This window comes from Misgurnus anguillicaudatus, chromosome 24 (genome assembly GCF_027580225.2).
Source record: "Misgurnus anguillicaudatus chromosome 24, ASM2758022v2, whole genome shotgun sequence".
Classification (NCBI taxonomy): Eukaryota; Metazoa; Chordata; class Actinopteri; order Cypriniformes; family Cobitidae; genus Misgurnus; species Misgurnus anguillicaudatus.
Genome location: NC_073360.2, coordinates 36,811,487 through 36,829,567, shown reverse-complemented (window position 1 = coordinate 36,829,567; position 18,081 = coordinate 36,811,487). Strand labels below are relative to the sequence as shown.

The 18,081-nt window shown below is 37.7% G+C and overlaps 1 long non-coding RNA gene across 4 annotated transcripts in view; it reads left to right on the top strand.

The window, feature by feature from the left end:
* Positions 1-1,860: 1,860 nt before the first annotated feature.
* Positions 1,861-18,081, top strand: part of LOC129438545 (uncharacterized) — a 45,460-nt gene continuing 29,239 nt past the window's right edge. For 3 of the 4 annotated variants that reach the window (XR_008642640.2, XR_012367772.1, XR_008642638.2), the window contains exons 1-3: positions 1,861-1,982; positions 5,797-5,973; positions 14,581-14,652. This is a non-coding gene — a long non-coding RNA (uncharacterized lncRNA). Of the gene's footprint in view, positions 1,983-2,019; positions 2,074-5,796; positions 5,974-14,580; positions 14,653-18,081 lie in introns of those variants that run through there. The other variant, XR_008642639.2, reaches the window with a different exon arrangement.

The following is an 18,081-nucleotide window of genomic DNA, read 5'->3' as shown; positions in this document are numbered from 1 at the left end:
CGTTTTCTGATAGTGTGATAGTTTATTTAAACAGAGAAGTTGTCTAAATTGCCATTTTATATGGGTGACTGCAGTTCCAAACAGATGTGCTTTTAGTTGTATGTCATTAACATAACATCTGTGTTTTTTTCCTCTGTGCACTATCAGAAAAGAAATGGGGTCTCTCTCTCTCTCTCTCGAGCTGTCACTGGGGCGGTACCCTTTTCAAAGCTACACCTTTTGCACCTACAAAGGTCATATTGGTACCTACATAATGTATCTGCACCTAAATGGCACATATTACCTTTTAAAGGGTACCGCCCCGGTGACAGCTTGGGACCATTTTATGACCAAATGGTGTCGGTGGCTGTGACAGGAACCAAAAAATTGGATATAATAGATTAATGATTTTATTTATAATTGTTCAATGCCTTGCCTACTTCTAATGTAGCCATATTACTGTATACACTGTGGAAATGACAGGATTCATGCTTTCTTTTAAAGGGGTCATGGCGAGAAAATCTGACTTTTCCATGTTTACTGTACGTGCTATAATTGGGTCCCCATTGCTTCTATCAACCCAGAAAATGTAAAAAAGACCCACCCAGTAACTCAGTTTTGGTGAACCATTCTCTGAAGCATTTGAAAAATTAGGTCACTCAGATTTCGCCTGTTTTGTGAGGTAGGTAGCTAGGCGAATTACAATAATACCGCCACTTAATCTGCACTATCCAACCACGGCACGGCCATTTAGTGCAGAGAGAAACAGAGAGAGAAAAAATAATTGACAGCACAATTGAGGTTCAATTGCAATGAACCACTATCATTGTGATCAGTGTTTGCATTTCATACGCTCATTTGCATTTTAAAGGACACACCCAAAAAGGCGCATTTTTGCTCAGGCCTACAAAGTGGCAATTTTAACATGTTATAATAAATTATCTGTGGAGTATTTTTGAGCTAAAACGTTATGCACTCTGAGAAGACCAAATACTTATTTTACATCTTAAAGCAACACCAAAGAGTTTTTTTTACCTTAAAATAACGTTTCCAAAAAAGTTTCAGTCGTTCATCCACTCGAAACAGGGTGAACGGCACTTTCACATTCGCTTTGCAGCCCTCTATCGGCCAAAACCGCACTAAAGAAGTTTCCAAACGTAGGGTCCTGTAGTTCGAGTGAAAACTACAAAAACTTGCTTTACGGCAGACCTACAATCCAATCAAAGCCAGCTTTGCTGCAGTAGGCTAAATTATTTATGACAGTGGTAATAGACAATTACGCTTCTAACCTGTAGGGGGAGCAACGAGCAAAAACTCTTAAGTGTTGCTTTAAAGGAATAGTCTACTCATTTTCAATATTAAAATATGTTATTACCTTAACTAAGAATTGTTGATACATCCCTCTATCATCTGTGTGCGTGCGCGTGGGTGCTGGAGCGCGCTGCGATGCTTCGATAGCATTTAGCTTAGCCCCATTCATTCAATGGTATCAAACAGAGATAAAGTTAGAAGTGACCAAACACATCAACGTTTTTCCTATTTAAGACGAGCAAGTTTGGTGGTAAAAAAATAAAACGTAGCACTTTTCTAAGCGGATTTAAAAGAAGAACTATATTTTATGGCGTAATAGCACTTTTGGGAGTACTTCGACTCGCCTGAAAAGTCCGCTCCCCTTCTCACTCTCATAATGGGAGAGGGAGGGTGTTACTGCGCCGAGTCGAAGTACTCCCAAAAGTGCTATTACGCCAAAAAATATAGCTCCTCTTATAAATCCGCTTAGAAAAGCGTTACGTTTTATTTTGTACCACCAAACTTGCTCGTATAACTACTCGTCTTAAATAGGAAAAACGTTGATGTGTTTGGTCACTTCTAACTTTATCTCTAAATGGTACCATTGAATGAATGGGGCTAAGCTAAATGCTATTGAACCGTCGCAGCGCGCTCCAGAACTTACGTGCACGCACACAGATGATAGAGGGATGTATCAACAATTCTTAGTTAAGGTAATAACACATTTTAATATTGAAAATGAGTAGACTATTCCTTTAAGGAATTATCAATTGTTTGGAGATTGTTAATGGACGTTTCTGAGTGGTAAGTTTGTGTTTGTTTACCTGCAAAACGTAACTGTAATGTCAATAGTAGAACTTCAGACCAAATGTTAGTATATAGCATTAACTAGCATATAGTGCTAACTCAGCAGTCACAACTTTGTTTTAGCTTAATAAATGTGTGACTGTTGCCTACAATCCGCGTGTTTGTTGAAGTCCAAGAAAAGAGATTACTTGCGTCATCGTTTACCTTGGGGTTTGTACCTTTTGCCTCGTTAACATGTACAAATACACACTTACACACCAAATGAAAAGTAAAACCGTGAATCTGACTATTGGTGTTCTTTAACATATAGTTTCTAAATGGAGGATGGAAGCATTTTGGTAACAGGACTGATTTTTAAGCATATATTACATAAAATTAATGTTCTGCATTACATATGTGCTAAAAACATGAAGACATTGAGTAAATTTTAGTAATTTACCAATTTTATTTTATGTCGACTAGCGTCACATTTGGCGTTATGTTGAGAGAGAGCAAACTTAAGAGAAGGTGCGTGTGTAGGAAACATTTTGATTTTATGTTGACTCGATGAGCAATCCCTGCTGAAAAAAACAGCATACCAGCAAGACCAGCATCAGTATTAGCATCAGCTAAATCAGCACCAAACCAGCATTAGCACCAGCATCCCATGCTGGTTATACCAGCAAGATACAGCATATGTTGTGTTTTGGTGCTGGTATGCTGGTGACCACGCTAAACCAGCATCAAACCAGCATAGACCAGCATAACTCCCATGCTGGTTTAATGCTGGATTTTTCAGCAGGGATATTTAGAAGGATGAGATGACTCTTCCTAATTGGCATAACACTTGTTGTTTTGATGGGCCGTTATTATTTCGGTGGTCATCTATATCTTTGTCAGCATGGCCAGAGAACTGAAAATTGCCAGATAACACAGTATTAAATTTAATGAGATAACTTGAAATAGACATTTCTGGACACATCCAAATGAATGAATTTTAATGGGCTCCAATTATTTGACACCAAACAAACACCCTCCCTCCTCTGTATCTCTCTCTCTCTCTCTCTCATTTCTCCTCTGTCTTTGCAATTTATTGGATCTATGTCCATCTATCATATCATTCTTGAGAGGAATAAACAAAAAAAGAACAAATGACAATAAAGGTCGGTCTGTCTTTCTCTTACTCTGTCGCTCTCAGGGCCGTGCACAGACATTTGGAGGGGCAGTGGCTCAAACCAAAAAGGGGGCACCATTTATAATGTTTTAACAAAAAATTATAAATATGATGTTTTACAGATTAGTATCAAATAAGAGAAGTTTTAATGGAAAATATAATTAATAACAAGAATTTAAGGGTGACAAAACTGCTTAATATTCTATGTGATTTACGTGCTGAAGCTTTGAATTCATGTTTGCAATGTTGAACTGCGTTTGCAGCCTCCATTTCGACTCAGTTTTTTTGTGAAAACATAGTTTTTTTATTTGTGTCTTTTTTAGCAAATTTTGTGTTATTTATATTAGATCTCATCGGGTACATTTCTTTGATTAGACAAGAACTGTTATTCTAAGAATGTGCATATTTTGTTGTTACTTACTTGCTAAGTTATTAGCACTTTTAGAAGACTGAGAGCAAATCATTACCGACAGAAATACAAAAACATAGGCTACGAAAGCCGAGAGGTCATCGATATTTTTATTTTTGCTTGCTTGTTTTCCCGTGATCACGACTAATTTTCTCATGATCTCGAGACAACAAAAGCTGTCTTCTCGTTATCCTGACATGATAAACCAAAGGCCATAATGTAACTTCCTGTCCATAATATTTTGTTTATTTTAAAGTGGACTGCTGATGCAGAGTTTGGGTCTTTGCCGTTACTACACGTGTAGCTAATTGCCGATAAACCTAATAAATAAATGAAGTTGGATGTTTGATGCTCGTGAATTTAGGGACCAGCTCTAAAGTAATAATGTACACGTTTCTATATTTAATAGTATTTAACAGTTTATTTTAAATTAATATCAAAAATGTTAAAGTGTGCATTATAGTTGACAACAACATGAACACTTTACAGTTGGTTTTGTGACTGATTGTTGACTTTAAGTCATTCAATTTAAATGCATGTTAAAGTAGAAACGTATATATTAGTTACTTTAAAGACGCTCCCTAAATTCACCACTATAAAATTGTCAATTATTGACAAATCTGTTTTTTTTTAGCAAATTCCTTATCAAAGTAAAATCTTATTTGTTCATCCACGCTAATTTAGCAAAATATGATTTTGCTGTCTACAAACAAAATACATACTATTGAGTACACGTAACTTTAATCACAATACAAGAATACAACTTTTGTTATGTCGAGATCAGTAGAAAACAACTGTTGTCTTGAGATAACGAGAAAAGTAAGTCGTGATCACGAGAACACAAGCAAGCAAAAATAAATATAGTACACGAACTCTCTCGGCTTCAAACTACCAAAATACTTATTCAGCAGCTCAACAACTGAGGAAATGTAATGAATCTATCTGTCAATACAACAAACTGTCCTCTCCGCCAAGAGTGGACACAGATTGTGAGAGATGCTGCGGAGCGGGCGGGAAATCACGAAGTGGATTACTAGAAACAGTGGAGCGGTAACAGAATTTGACCGGGGTTGGCGGTTGGTGAGAGGGGCACCTAAGCCAATTAGGGCAGAGGGGCAGTGGCTCTAGCCACCGGGCCATCCCCCTGTGCACGGCCCTGGTCGCTCTCTATCTCCAGCTTTGGCTCATTAGTGGGGTCCTGTTTGTATTCTCCTCATGCTTGCACTTCTCGCTACAGAAAGCTGGACACCTGACAACTGGCATGTGAGCGCGCGCGAGAGAAAGTCAGAGAGAGAGAGAGAGAGAGAGAGAGAGAGAGAGAGAGAGAGAGAGAGAGAGAATATGAAAAGCAAAACGCAAGAAAGCTGAAGCCTGGAAATAGAGGGGGGTGTAGTGTGGAGCGAGCGAGGCATAGAAGGAGAGAGAGAAGTAAATGCGGAGGTGGAGGATTTGGCACGAGGGCGAGGAGATTCTGTCTGGCACGTGAGGACCGAAATAGACTTCTGTGAGCTAAATATAGAGCGCGGATCACAGAGCCGGAGAGATGGAGATAGAAAGGACTCGTGCGCTCTTTTGGGATAGATCGCAGAAGCTGCGCGCCCCCACAGCCACGAGCTCGTGAAATCGAACGTCTACCAATCAAATGAGAGCAGTAGGACTCACTTTAAAAACGTGCATTATTTAAAGACTCCTGACGTGAGATGTATTTATTTATAGGTGCCGCGTGCCAAAAGTTTATTTAGAGTTTCTTTCTAACGTCGCTGTGTCTGACACGTGTGTTTGCTGTAGGTGCCATGCTGAGTAAAAAGACAAATGGTTTCAATTAAAAATACCAATATAAACATGAAAATCTTTATAAAATTCCAATATATAGCCTATTATGTTCTGGGACTCATTCCAGGAGGATTTAAAGATGTCTGCTGGTTCCCCGCTGCCAGATAACATCGTACCCATAAAACTCAACACATTACAGACCCACAGAGACATTTATAGTTTGCATTGTAAACCAATGCATTTCTCATTACCAACAGTTAATCAATATTTTTGCCAGTAGGGTGTGTATGCGGGCATGGTGAGCATACATGCTGAATGCACATTTTACTTATTTTTTGTTGTTTAAGAAGTTTTTAAGTTTTTGTGTGTGATTGTGTGTTTACAGGTGATTGAGTGAGACAGATGTGTTTACACAGTGATCAGTAATAAATGATCTGCAGGCTTGCTTAAAGTTCAGAGTAATGGATGGACAGAGACGAGTCTATCTAAACACGCAGAGACACACAGCCTGTGGTGATGGACAGGTCGGCTGTGACTGCCAGATGTGTCATCATTACAAATGGTAGGAAAAAACACTGAAAACCTGTTCACCTTACAATATCTAAGTATTTGAGGTTCTATTAATTTAATAGCATTGAGATAAGGAATGTAAATGCTTGATCAGTAAAATATTTTCCTGAGATATCAAGCCCTCACAGCTCTTAAGTCAAATTTTAGATAATGTTGAAAGGAAAAGACTAAGGAATTTAAGTCATGTCTGAAATGACAGAACTGTAATCCATATCTATAAACCATATGCAGAAATCAATAACCTAAGCTTACACTTTAAAACAAATGGTGCTAAATAGCACTAAAAGTGGTCGCTAGCTCGGAACCATTTTTACGGCGCATTAACACGGGGCGTAAGCGTTGACGCTTCCCATTCACTTTTAATGGGTGACGTCAAGTGTTGGCGAACTGAATTGTGGATCCGTCGGCAGAATTTGAACATTTCTCAACTTTTCAAGCGGCAAAGCGAGCGTCAGCCAATCACCTTATGCAAATAACCTAGGCAGAGCATGTGCTGCGGCCCCTGTGATTGGCTGTTGGCCACGCTTTAGACAAGCCTTCCGTCAAGCCCTGTGTGAATGCACCGTTTGTGCTAAACATCACCTATGTAGAACCTGTGTTCTACATACAAGCTTTTAATTCCATTTAGCACCTTTTTTGAGTGTATAGACTTGGAAATGTTGTTATTGTTTACTCACCATTATGTTGTTTGCACACCCAATGTTTGTCCTTGTCCTTCAGAACCCAAATGCAGATTTTTGTTGCAAAATGAGTGTTAATTTTGTCACCTATTTTTAATTTAGTCTTAATCTTGAGCCAAATGTCCTTGTTGGTTTTAGTCATATTCCGTCATTCACATATTTCACTTTTTTTGTTAGTCAAGTTTTAGTCGACTAAAAGTCTCAAAAAAAAAAGTTTTAGTCAAAAGAAAACTCAATATATCTTAAGGGGGTCGCACACCTGCCGCGCAGCTCAGCGGCGTGCCGCGTAGAGTCGCGTCTTGGACAACTCGGAGGTATTGTAAACCGGAAGTGCACATTACATAGCGCGAGCTTTGTCAGATAGCGTCTACTTCAAAATGCAAAATATAAGTTAGCAGGCAATGTTAATCGTTAATGATTTCGGACAAAATTGATGTTATTTAATGTTAAACTACGTGAGTGGCGCTCTGTGGCGCGACGGATTTGAGCAGGTTCCTGAGTCGTAGCTGGGCGGTGCGGACAGGCGCCACCTGTCGGCGCCAGTGTGCGTATACTAGAAAGCAATGTGTTTGAGTTTTTTAGAACGGGGCCGTGCTGAGCTGTGCGGCCAGTATGCAACCCCCTTTAGTCAAGTTTTAGTCGACTAAAAGTCTTATCATTTTAGTGTAGTTTTAGTCAAAAGACAACTCAAGGTATCTTAGTCAAGTTTTAGTCAACTAAAAGTCTCGTTATTTTAGTCTAGTTTTAGTCAAAAGAAAACACAGTATATCTTAATCAAGTTTTCGTTAAAACAATTTTGTCTTTTTTTAAATAAATTATTTCTGATAACCATTTCAGTCAAATAGTGTTTCACACATCTCAAATATTGGTTAAATGTCATAATCACCTGACAAAATACACTTGCTGAATATTTTTTGTTGAATGCAACTTTGTTAAATGTGTGGTTTTCTGGGGCGGCCATATCACCCTGTAGCCCCAGACATCTTGCCCACTGAAGCTAAGCAGGGCTGAGCCTGGTCAGTACTTGGATGGGAGACCACCTGGGAAAACCAGGTTGCTGCTGGTAGAGGTGTTAGTGAGACCAGCAGGTGGTCTGTGTGGGTCCTAACACCCCAGTATAGTGACAGGGACACTATACTGTCAAAAAAGCACCGTCATTCAGATGAGACGTTAAACCGAGGTCCTGACTCTCTGTGGTCATTAAAAATCCCAGGATGTCATTCCAAAAAGAGTAGGGGTGTGCCCCGGCATCCTGGCCAAACTTGCCCATTGGCCTACTAATCATCCCTCATACTAATTGGCTATATCCCTCATACTACTGTCTCCTCTCCACTTATGAGCTGGTGTGTGGTGGGTGTTCTGCCGCAATATGGCTGCCGTCGCATCATCCAGGTGGATGCTGCACATTGGTGGTGGTTGAGGAGATTCCCCCATTCATATGTAAAGCGCTTTGAGTACTGAGAAAATAACACTATATAAATGTAACAAATTAATTATAATTTAAGAGACACATTCACGAATGATGTCAGCTCTTGTTCGCTATCTATGGGGGTTGCGTTCTTGCTGGATGTAGTTTCGTGTGGCAGCTTCGAAACATTTTAGTTTCGTCTTTTTTCGTCAACAATAAAGCATGTTAATTTAGTTTTAGTCAGCGTTTTTGGACATCTGTGCAGTCTCGTCATCGTCTTGTCTTAGTCATGGAAAAAGAAGTCAGTGACGAACATATTTAGTCTCGTCTCTCTTTTCGTGCACTTTTTTGCATCTGAACTGTCTGTTGTTAAGGCAGTTTGTGGATGTTTACTTTTAAAATATGTGTAACAAAAGCGAAGCGATATCTAGGAAGTAGAGAGGACTACATGTCTTCAGGACACTTAAAATATAGTCAACATGTGGATCAAAACAATTGTCCAAAGACTATTCCACTGAATTGGTGCTATTTGCAATTTTGTCAATATTGAAGTTCATTTTTTAAAATCTTTTTTTAACACTAAATCTAATAGCACACACATTTTACTTTCAAAATTAGTATTGGTCAATCTCAGGTAACTAGTTTAATTTTTAAAGAGCACCTATTTCAATGCTAAAAAACAACAGCGTTATTTGGGGATTTGGTGTTTGCGCGTGGTTTATGGTTCAGATTGCCCTTTCTCTGAAACGCACAAATTTTGTACAAAACTGTCCCTGATTGGCCAGCTAATCTGTACATTGTGATTGGTCTGAATACCTCTGACATCAGCCGGAAATGTGACGCTCCTTGTCATGTTTGAAAGATTTGGTTGCTAACAAGAGTTAACTTACAGGCTTTGAGTCCGAAGCGGGAGGAATTATGATAATTTCGGTCTTAACTACATCATCAATCCCAGAAAGTAAACTGTTGCCTACAATCCGTGTGTTTGTTGTAGTCCAAGAAAAGAGATTACTTGCGTCATCGTTTACCTTGGGGTTTGTACCTTTTGCCTCGTTAACATGTACTAATACACACTTATCACACCAAAAGAAATGGAAAATCGTGAATCGGACCATTGGTGCTCTTTAACATAGTTACTAAATGGTGGATGGAAGCATTTTGGTAACAGGACTGATTTTTAAGCATATATTACATAAAATTAATGTTCTGCATTACATATGTGCTAAAACATGAAGACATTGAGTAAAATTTAGTAATTTACCAATTTTATTTTAAAATAAAGCGATAACATCAAAAAAATATATATAGGAAATAGGACTGAACATAAAGACATTCACAGTCATAGCATCGATATCATAAAATATACAGAATAAAAAATGAGAAAAGTGACTTTTGTTCTTTACGTGGCCTTCAGAAGATTCAGATGATGTAACTTCCTGAAAATGTGACTTCCTTAAAAATGTGACTTGTGGAATATTCCTAGATTTTCAGAGGGGTGAATGTGTGAGATGGGTCTGTCTGTAGACGGCAGGACAGGAGGGTAACAGGACAGGGTGTAACTTGATACAGGGGCATAACTTGATGTTGTCAATATCACACAGAACCAAACAAGATGTCAAAACAATACAGCAAACAGCAAAATGTCCTGAAATCCTGTCAGATGAGTGCTATTTGATCCTAATCCTACCCCAAACCTAAACCTAAATCCAACATCTCACGGGATTTAGGCTGTACTGATTCCATCGAGATTTAGGCTGTATCCCCCTTCCAAATTTTATGGGTAACAGGACTGAGTGAAATCGGGGACATGACTACAATGTGCTTTTTATCTGTTATAACTTTTTCAATGTTAAAAAAAAATTTAAAGCGAAGATGGGATTTGGACTCGGACAAAAATGCAAATAAAGATATCTGAAGAATTTTATGCTTTATATTTAAAGGTAAAGTATAGAGATAAAGAGCAGAGATGAATAAAAAAAGCTGTTTTTTTAGTGTTCTGTGTAGTTTTTATAAATGTTTTAAATGCAGGATACTTTGCTGATTAATAAAATGTACTTTAAAGTTAGTTTTCTTGCATTTTTATATGTCCTGGGGACGGAAATGGCACCGATTCAGTGGAATGGCCCCGGCTATTGTTCAAAATATTAAGACAACTTTTATAATAAGAGTTTGATCCACTATAAATGTTGAGTAGTATATATATATGACACAAGTCGAGTGGAGTTATTTATTTAACATTTTTGGGTCATTTTGAAGCTTGAAGGGTTTTCTGGTTACAATGGGAGTGGATGGTGATTGAGGTCTATATACTATAGTATCAAAAAAAAAACACATGTAAAAAAGTTTGGATTTTGAAAAAGAGTGAGAAACATTGGGAAACATTTTAGGGTGAACTATCCCTTTAACCAAAATTTACTTGGCTAACTTTTTGATTGACTGGTTAGCATGAAATGTTTATGTAGAAAAGGTGGTGGGAATGCTAACAGATTTAATATTTGTCCAGATTTTACTCGCCTCCTTTATACAAATAATTCATTTGTTTATAATAACAACAGATGTAATTATTCAAAACTACTGTGAAATAGTAACATTTTCAAGACAACTCGCAGGCTTGTGCTGAAAACAACATTAATTTTGATTTAGGATAAAAATCATATTTGAGCAAATTGTTACTTTAGGTGAGCCACAATAATTGCAGTAACACTTTACAATCACGTTTAACTCGATAACATAAGTAAATACTTTAGAAATGCTTGGTTATTTACAACCCAACAGGGGTTCGTCCCTCTATAATGTTACGTTATTTCACACATTTCACATACGTTGTATGAAATCTTCTCTCTGTATAATAATCAAATGTGAATTAACAGAGAGTTAAAGTGTATTTCTAAACTGACATTAACTGAGATGGATAAAAATGCAGCTCATAATTATAGACCGTAATACCAAACACCTAACTAATGTTAACAAATTAAGTGCTATTGTTACCGTAATTGCAATACAGTGAAGGTCAGGTACTGTAATTTACAGAATCATTTATGTTTTTTTAGCTGGTGCATTTCTAAAGCAAAGCAACTTTCAAATTAGGTGCAGTTATCAGATAAATCATGGCACTTACCGGCAGAAGTTGCTGAGAATGTGCGATGTTATTGCTAAGATATGCACAGAAGATGCCAGAACCACTAAAAATACAATTTAACCTCTAATGGTGTCTTCTAAAGACACTTTAAAAGTAAAACACAGAATTTAGTGGCTGCAGATTTGTCCCTCCAGATCGGAGTCGCTCCAAAATAGTTTGCTCTAAAAACCCATCTGTGTATTTAACATCTCTGCACATCTCTTTCTTTTAGTTGTATTTAAATGCAATGCATTCAATCTCACTGATGTCCTCAGATAATCTGTTAAAGGTTTTTTTTCGTCTTGGGGCGAGCAGTAAAAACTCTTCCCTCACCATATGTTTTGTCCTGGTTTACGAGCAACATCGCTTGTGGCCTCAGTTTCTTGTGAGAATGTAGACGGATTATATTAAATCCACATTATACATTGGACTGTGGTTCAGTGTATGGATATTTAAACTAGCGTTATACATTGGTTTAGTTAATGTATTTCTGTGCTGAGGAGCTGTGTTAGATGTTTTGTGTGGACCTCAGACACAAACGTCAGCAATACAGCCGGCTGGCAATTAAACCACATCTGAAACTTGCAATTAGCATCTGTTTAAAAATTCAGCCCAGCATATGAGGTCTTTTAATCTAATTAGTTGTGATATGCAAAACATCTTTTTCATTTCAAATTTCTTTTTCCATACAAAACAGTAAGATTTCATATCTTCGACAGCTTGTTTAGCCATATCAATTTAAATATCAATTAAATGACAGGTGTCCGCCCAGCTGCTTGTCCAAACCGATTAAAGCGGCACAACTAAATGTAATATAATTATTGATATACTGTAAGAGTATAGAGCTGTGTATTGCATACTCTTGATGTTGTAATATTTGACTGTTAATTGACTTACAGTATTTATATTTATGCATTTGGCAGATGCATTTATCCTTGCGACTTGCAAACTATACATTTTTATCAGCATATGTTCCCTGGGTTTGAACACATGACCTAACGCAATGCTCTGTCAATGAGCTATAGCACAAGTTTAAGCTTTAAGCACAATTCAGACAGTACACTTTTTTTCTCTATAGAGATTAGATAAATGGTAAAGATGTGCTAATTGTACCTAAATAATCTGTGTTTTTCTAAATCAACCTAGGTAAAAAAACAAAACAATTACAGAGTAAATTACCTTTTGTTTATTAGCCAAGTAAAGCATCCTCTGAGAAATGTAATTATGTAATTTCTCATTGAACTGCCCAGGTGCATCTTCATTATGGATTTCGAGTTTCTGGGTAAAATATTAATCATAGTGCCTTTTTACACCTGGTCACTTCATGCGCTTTCTCTAATTGGATAGCTATCCAATTTGCAGGTTTGTTATTCCCAGATAACAACTGCTTAATACGAATAAAACATGGTAACCCAAATGCTACAAATCATTTTTACAGGTAGAGTTTTAAACAATACAAAAATAAATATAAATATGTTTTTTGAAAACATATATGGCATTACAAATGAATACCATGTTTGTGACATTTAAACGTCTTGTCTTATCTTAACTCTTTCACCGCCAAGTTATCTCGTCAATAAAAAAAACATTTGCATAAAAAAGTGTTCCTGATGAGTTTATGTTCATCTGTAATATCGCGATTACGTGAAAAACGTAAGCAATTTAAAAAAAACTAATTTTAAGCTCTGGTATGTTTTGGTAATCGTTCTGAATCTGATCTAAAATGAAATTCCTTCACAAAAATGCAATTATTTCAGCTTTTGCTAAAAAAATTTTATTTTTAAGGAAAAATACCCATAATTAAAATTTATAAGCAGAGAAAAATATAGATAGGAAAAAACTTTTTTTCCCCGTTTTGTTTGTTTGTTTATTGTTTGTTTGAAAGCAGAGGGTCTGTTCCTTCATTTGATACGTTTATATATTTTTAAAAGAAATTTCCTGGAAAGCATTTTGTGAAACTTTTGTTTACTCACATTTTAAGAAATTTTTTTTCTTGCGGAAGGTCGGCATTCGTTAAAAATGAGCAAGTAAAATATTTCAAATCAATATTTAATGTTCCTTACTTTACTTATATGGTAAATAGCCGTGTAATAAGAGGGATAAAGTACAAGCAACCTGATGTTATCCAGTCCCTCCAGAAAAACGCGATTATGCGATCGCTTGATTCAATTCTTGATCAGCCAAAGTCTGCACATTTTTTTAAATGCGCCGCACTTTGCCGCATAAATTGCAGATTTCTGCTCGCAAAATATGCAGGCTTGCATGATTTCATAATCCCCGCATTTTCGTATCAAAAAGTAATATATATCTTAGCAGAAAGCTGAAAAATTTTGCATTTATTTCACACATGCGCAGCCATGTCCCCTGTTGTCATGGGAATGTTAGGAAGTGACGTAATTACGCAACGTGAACATCAATGAAAAGCTGCAAACAGTTTCGGCAAGTTCCCGCAATTTCGGCAAGTTCCCGCAATTTCGGCAAGTTCCCGCAATTTCGGCAAGTTCCCGCAATTTCGGCAAGTTCCCGCAATTTCGGCAAGTTCCCGCAATTTCGGCAAGTTCCCGCAATTTCGGCAAGTTCCCGCAATTTCGGCAAGTTCCCGCAATTTCGGCAAGTTCCCGCAATTTCGGCAAGTTCCCGCATTTTCATTGCATAAAATTGCATAAATATCCCGCAAATTCCATCACATTTTTTAAGAAAACGCGCTGCAAGATCAAGGATTTTTGCCCGCAACAATCACAAAAAAAATTTCTGGAAGGACTGGTTATCGTGAAATAAGCCCCGACAGTGTGATCAGGACCCTTGGCGAAGCGTCTGCGATACCAACCTGCTGCCTATACATTATCCCTTACTTAATTCCCTTTCAAATGAATATACATAATTCTATACATATTTCTCGATTATGGATTAGAAAGTTGAATTAACTTTATTTAAGAATAGTGATTTTGCTCTCAGTGTAGTCTTATTGCTGTCTAGGCTAGGGAAACTTTATCAGACCCATTTAGGTTCTAGTTTGTCATCATTTGTCTTCTTCAATAAAATGAACAGGCCAAATAGCTTTACATGAAGTCATCAAAGCAACATTTTTTCTGGTTTGCCAATGTTTTATTCCGTACGGAAACACATCCAAGGACAATTCATAAGCACAAATTCTGTGTAAACTGTCATCACTGTTGTTTGTCAGGCCCATGGTGTGTACCTGTACAGACAAAGAGTGATGTCATAGTTTTCTGGGTGATGTGTCTTAATTAATCGGGTGTCTCAGCAGATGGCTGACTGAACCCTACTGACAGTGTTTGTGTTTGTGTGTGTGTGCAGAGATGCCAGTTAAAGCTCAGACAGCTGAAAGATCGACCTGTTTGACTGCTTCTCTCTCTCTCTATCTCTCTCCAGGGTCCAGTTCAGATGAAGAATGCCTGTTTCTTTCCAGATTTAAAAGCTGGATTGTCCAATAAATGATAGCAGGTATGCATGTTATATGGCTATTAAAACTATTTGCGACCCATGTCTGGATCCATGCTAATCTCATATTCTAATAATGAGATTAGGACATTTTTTTGCGTTTGGTTTTACTCATTGATGATCATGATCTTAATAAATAGATGTCAAGGTTATACAGAATGTTTTTTACAATATGATGATTTATGTAGAAAACAGTAAATCACACAAAATGACTTTTATTAAATGTATTCATCCTCGTTCTCGAAAGAGACTTGTATGCACCAAAAAGTCAAAGTCATGGAGTACAGGTTTGGGGCAACGTCAGGATAAGTAAATGATGACTGAATTTTTGGGTGACACTTCTGTGACACTTGGTTGAATGTGCTGTCATGCTCTTGAGGGTCTGCCAAATGTATCTGGAAGACCTTGTAAAATAACTCCAATGAGAAAAGACTGCTGGTCTTTGGTGACAGATGCATTTCTGGTGTATTGGCTAGAGACGGACACAATGCACCGTTAGCGACTGTTTAAGGATGTGTGGGGGTCATTCATAGGAAATGATGCCGTGTGAGCTTGAAAATTTTAGCAGGTCTTTTATTATTTTATGAAATTGTAACTTTCCTACCTCAGGATGAAAGTACCAGGGCGATAACTCTCCAGTACCAGAGAGATCACTACAGTACCTGCTTCCCATATTAACTGTATACTTTCAGTATATGATATATTTTTCAACCCTGTTACACAGTCACCTACAATAATATGTATAGAGAGCAGAGTAAATCATGTCAATTTTAAATCGAAATCGATCGAAATTAAGTCACAACCTCGAACTTCGCATAAAAAATGGAATCGTTGATGCTGCCACGCCCCCCTGTCACGTCCGATCAGCTTGCCAAGCGGAAAAAACACATGTTGAGTGCTGCGAGTTAACCTCCTCTAGCTTAGCTAGCTACAGTTAGTTTAAAGATAGCATGGCAGATGCAGGAGACACCATGCGAGCTGCTCTTTACATGGGAAACAAAAAACAGCAATCGCATCCCACCTTCAGCTGAACTCAATCAGAGCACGCGCACGTGCACAGCAGGCGTCTGTGACAGGACCGGTCGTTTCTCTTAACTGAGATCTGTTTACGTTTCACAACAACTTATTTCAGTTGCTTAAGAGTTATGAAAACAGCATTTAAACATGACTTATTGGGGTATAGTCTCACAATCTCGTCTGACGGTAATAAAAGCGCGTTTTTAAGGAAGACAGGAAGTTTCGTATGTGCGTGTGCTAGGGGTGGGCGATAAACCGGTAGACATAATTAACCGGTAGAAAATTGTCAACCGGTAGAGATTTTGGACTATCGTTTCTATCGAGGTTACGTGCCCACGACACGCTCCTGTGCGCGTGATCGCGAAAACGTAACGTTTGTACACGTATTTAAGCACTGCAGTTTTAAAACAAGTTATTTTAAGCCATTGAAACACAGACAACAGATCTGTATGCGTGCGTTCTTTCTGTGTGTCAGGAGCGGACAAGTCGCGCAGCCGCTGCTTTTTCTGTCTGTGAGGAACGGGCAAGTCGCGCGACTGCTGCTCATTAAGCTCGCGAGCATTTTTCCCGCTTTATTGGCCTTAAATAGACATATGCGTCAAAATTCCCGTCTTTGCAAGCATCCTCATAAACACGACCAGTCAGGTCTTAAGAGAAAGTAAACAGCTAAAACAGAAAGCGCATGTGTGACAGTGTATTGGATCTGGACGTTGGTCTTAAAGGGGAAGTTACCTAATTTAGCTCCCGTCTGTCACTCGTGTTAATCAAACAGCATTGAGAGAAAATCTCTCACTGCTCCTGATTAAATCACTTTTCTACCTTAAATAAAAATATGTATAGGCTTATTATACATGCATAATTATTTATTATCATTCTTATATGACTGTTTATCTTCAGAGAGCTTGAGTTTTGTTTGCTTTTTATCTTCTTTCTATGCTTGTATATGTTTTTTGTGAGAAGTATGAACATTTCTATGGTATTAAAGATTTAAACCTTATTAAAACATTAAAAAACCTCTACCGTGATACATTTCGTTATCATGATATAAAATTAATCCTATCGTGATAGAAGATTTTGGTCATATCGCCCACCCCTAGCGTGTGCCATATTTTTCCACTGGCAGCACGACTAACATGGCAGGGCATCTCCGGGTTCAAGGTCAAATATTATATTTCATAAAAGTCTAGGATAAAAATGGCATGGCATTTTTTGCGCTTTCCAAAAAAAAAGAGTAAAAGTCGAGAATCGAATTGTGACCGTAGAATCGTAAATGTAATCGAATGAAGGATTTGGAGAATCGTGACGACCCTACTTCCAACGCTTTCTCACGAGAATTCCTACATATTTTATGAGTTGGCTAATTCAAATTCAGTCATAAGACCAAATTCGTACAGTTTTGTATGATTTGCCTTGACCCCTGTGACGTTGGGATTAGGTGCGGGTTTGGTTTCGTTGTTGTTTTTTCATGATAATTGTACTTTTCTGCACGATTTACTTTGTATGAATTCATACGAATTAGCCAACTCGTAAAATATGTACAAATTCTCGAGAGATCAGCCTGATACTTCACACTACATTAAAGGTGCATTGTGTAACTTTTAGAAGGATCCTTTTGACAGAAATGCAATATAATATACCTAACTATATTATCAATGGTGTATAAAGACCTTACATTATGAACTGTATTGTTTTTATTACCTTAGAGTGAGCCGTTTTTATCTACATACACCGCAGATCTTCTTGCATGGAAGTAGCCATAAACCTAAAAGGACACTCCACTTTTTTTGAAAATCTGCTCATTTCTAGCTCATTTGATTTTTACAGTTTTGGAATCCATTCAGCTGATCTCCGGGTCTGGCGGTACCATTTTTAGATTAGCTTAGCATAGTTCATTGAATCTGATTAGACCATTAGCATCGCACTAAAATATAACCAAAGACCAAAGTACCCGAAAATAGTCCCTTGCTATTGAAAGTAACCAATGGGGACTATTTTCGGGCAGTGTGTAATATCACTACGCCTGTTGCAGCCATGTTACATCAGTTACATCAGTCATTGATTATTACGTCAGAATGAGAGTGTGGTTCCAGCCATATCGGCCTAGAAAATTGCAGCTTTTGATTTTCTGTCGGTCTTGGTACACAGTGTAGCTACGGAGGAGTCAAGTTTTAAATATTGAAACTCTTTGTATATTTTTTGTGCGATGCTAATTGTCTAATCAAATTAAATGGATTATGCTAAGCTATGCTAAAAGTGGTAGCAACAGACCCGGAGATCAGCTGAATGGATTCCAAAACGGTAAAAATCAAATGATTCACTCTAGGGGAGCTGGAAAATGAGCATATTTTTAAAAAAGTGAAGTGTCCCTTAAATTTTGTCTACCGTATGCGTTTTGAAATTGAGGGGTGAGCTGTT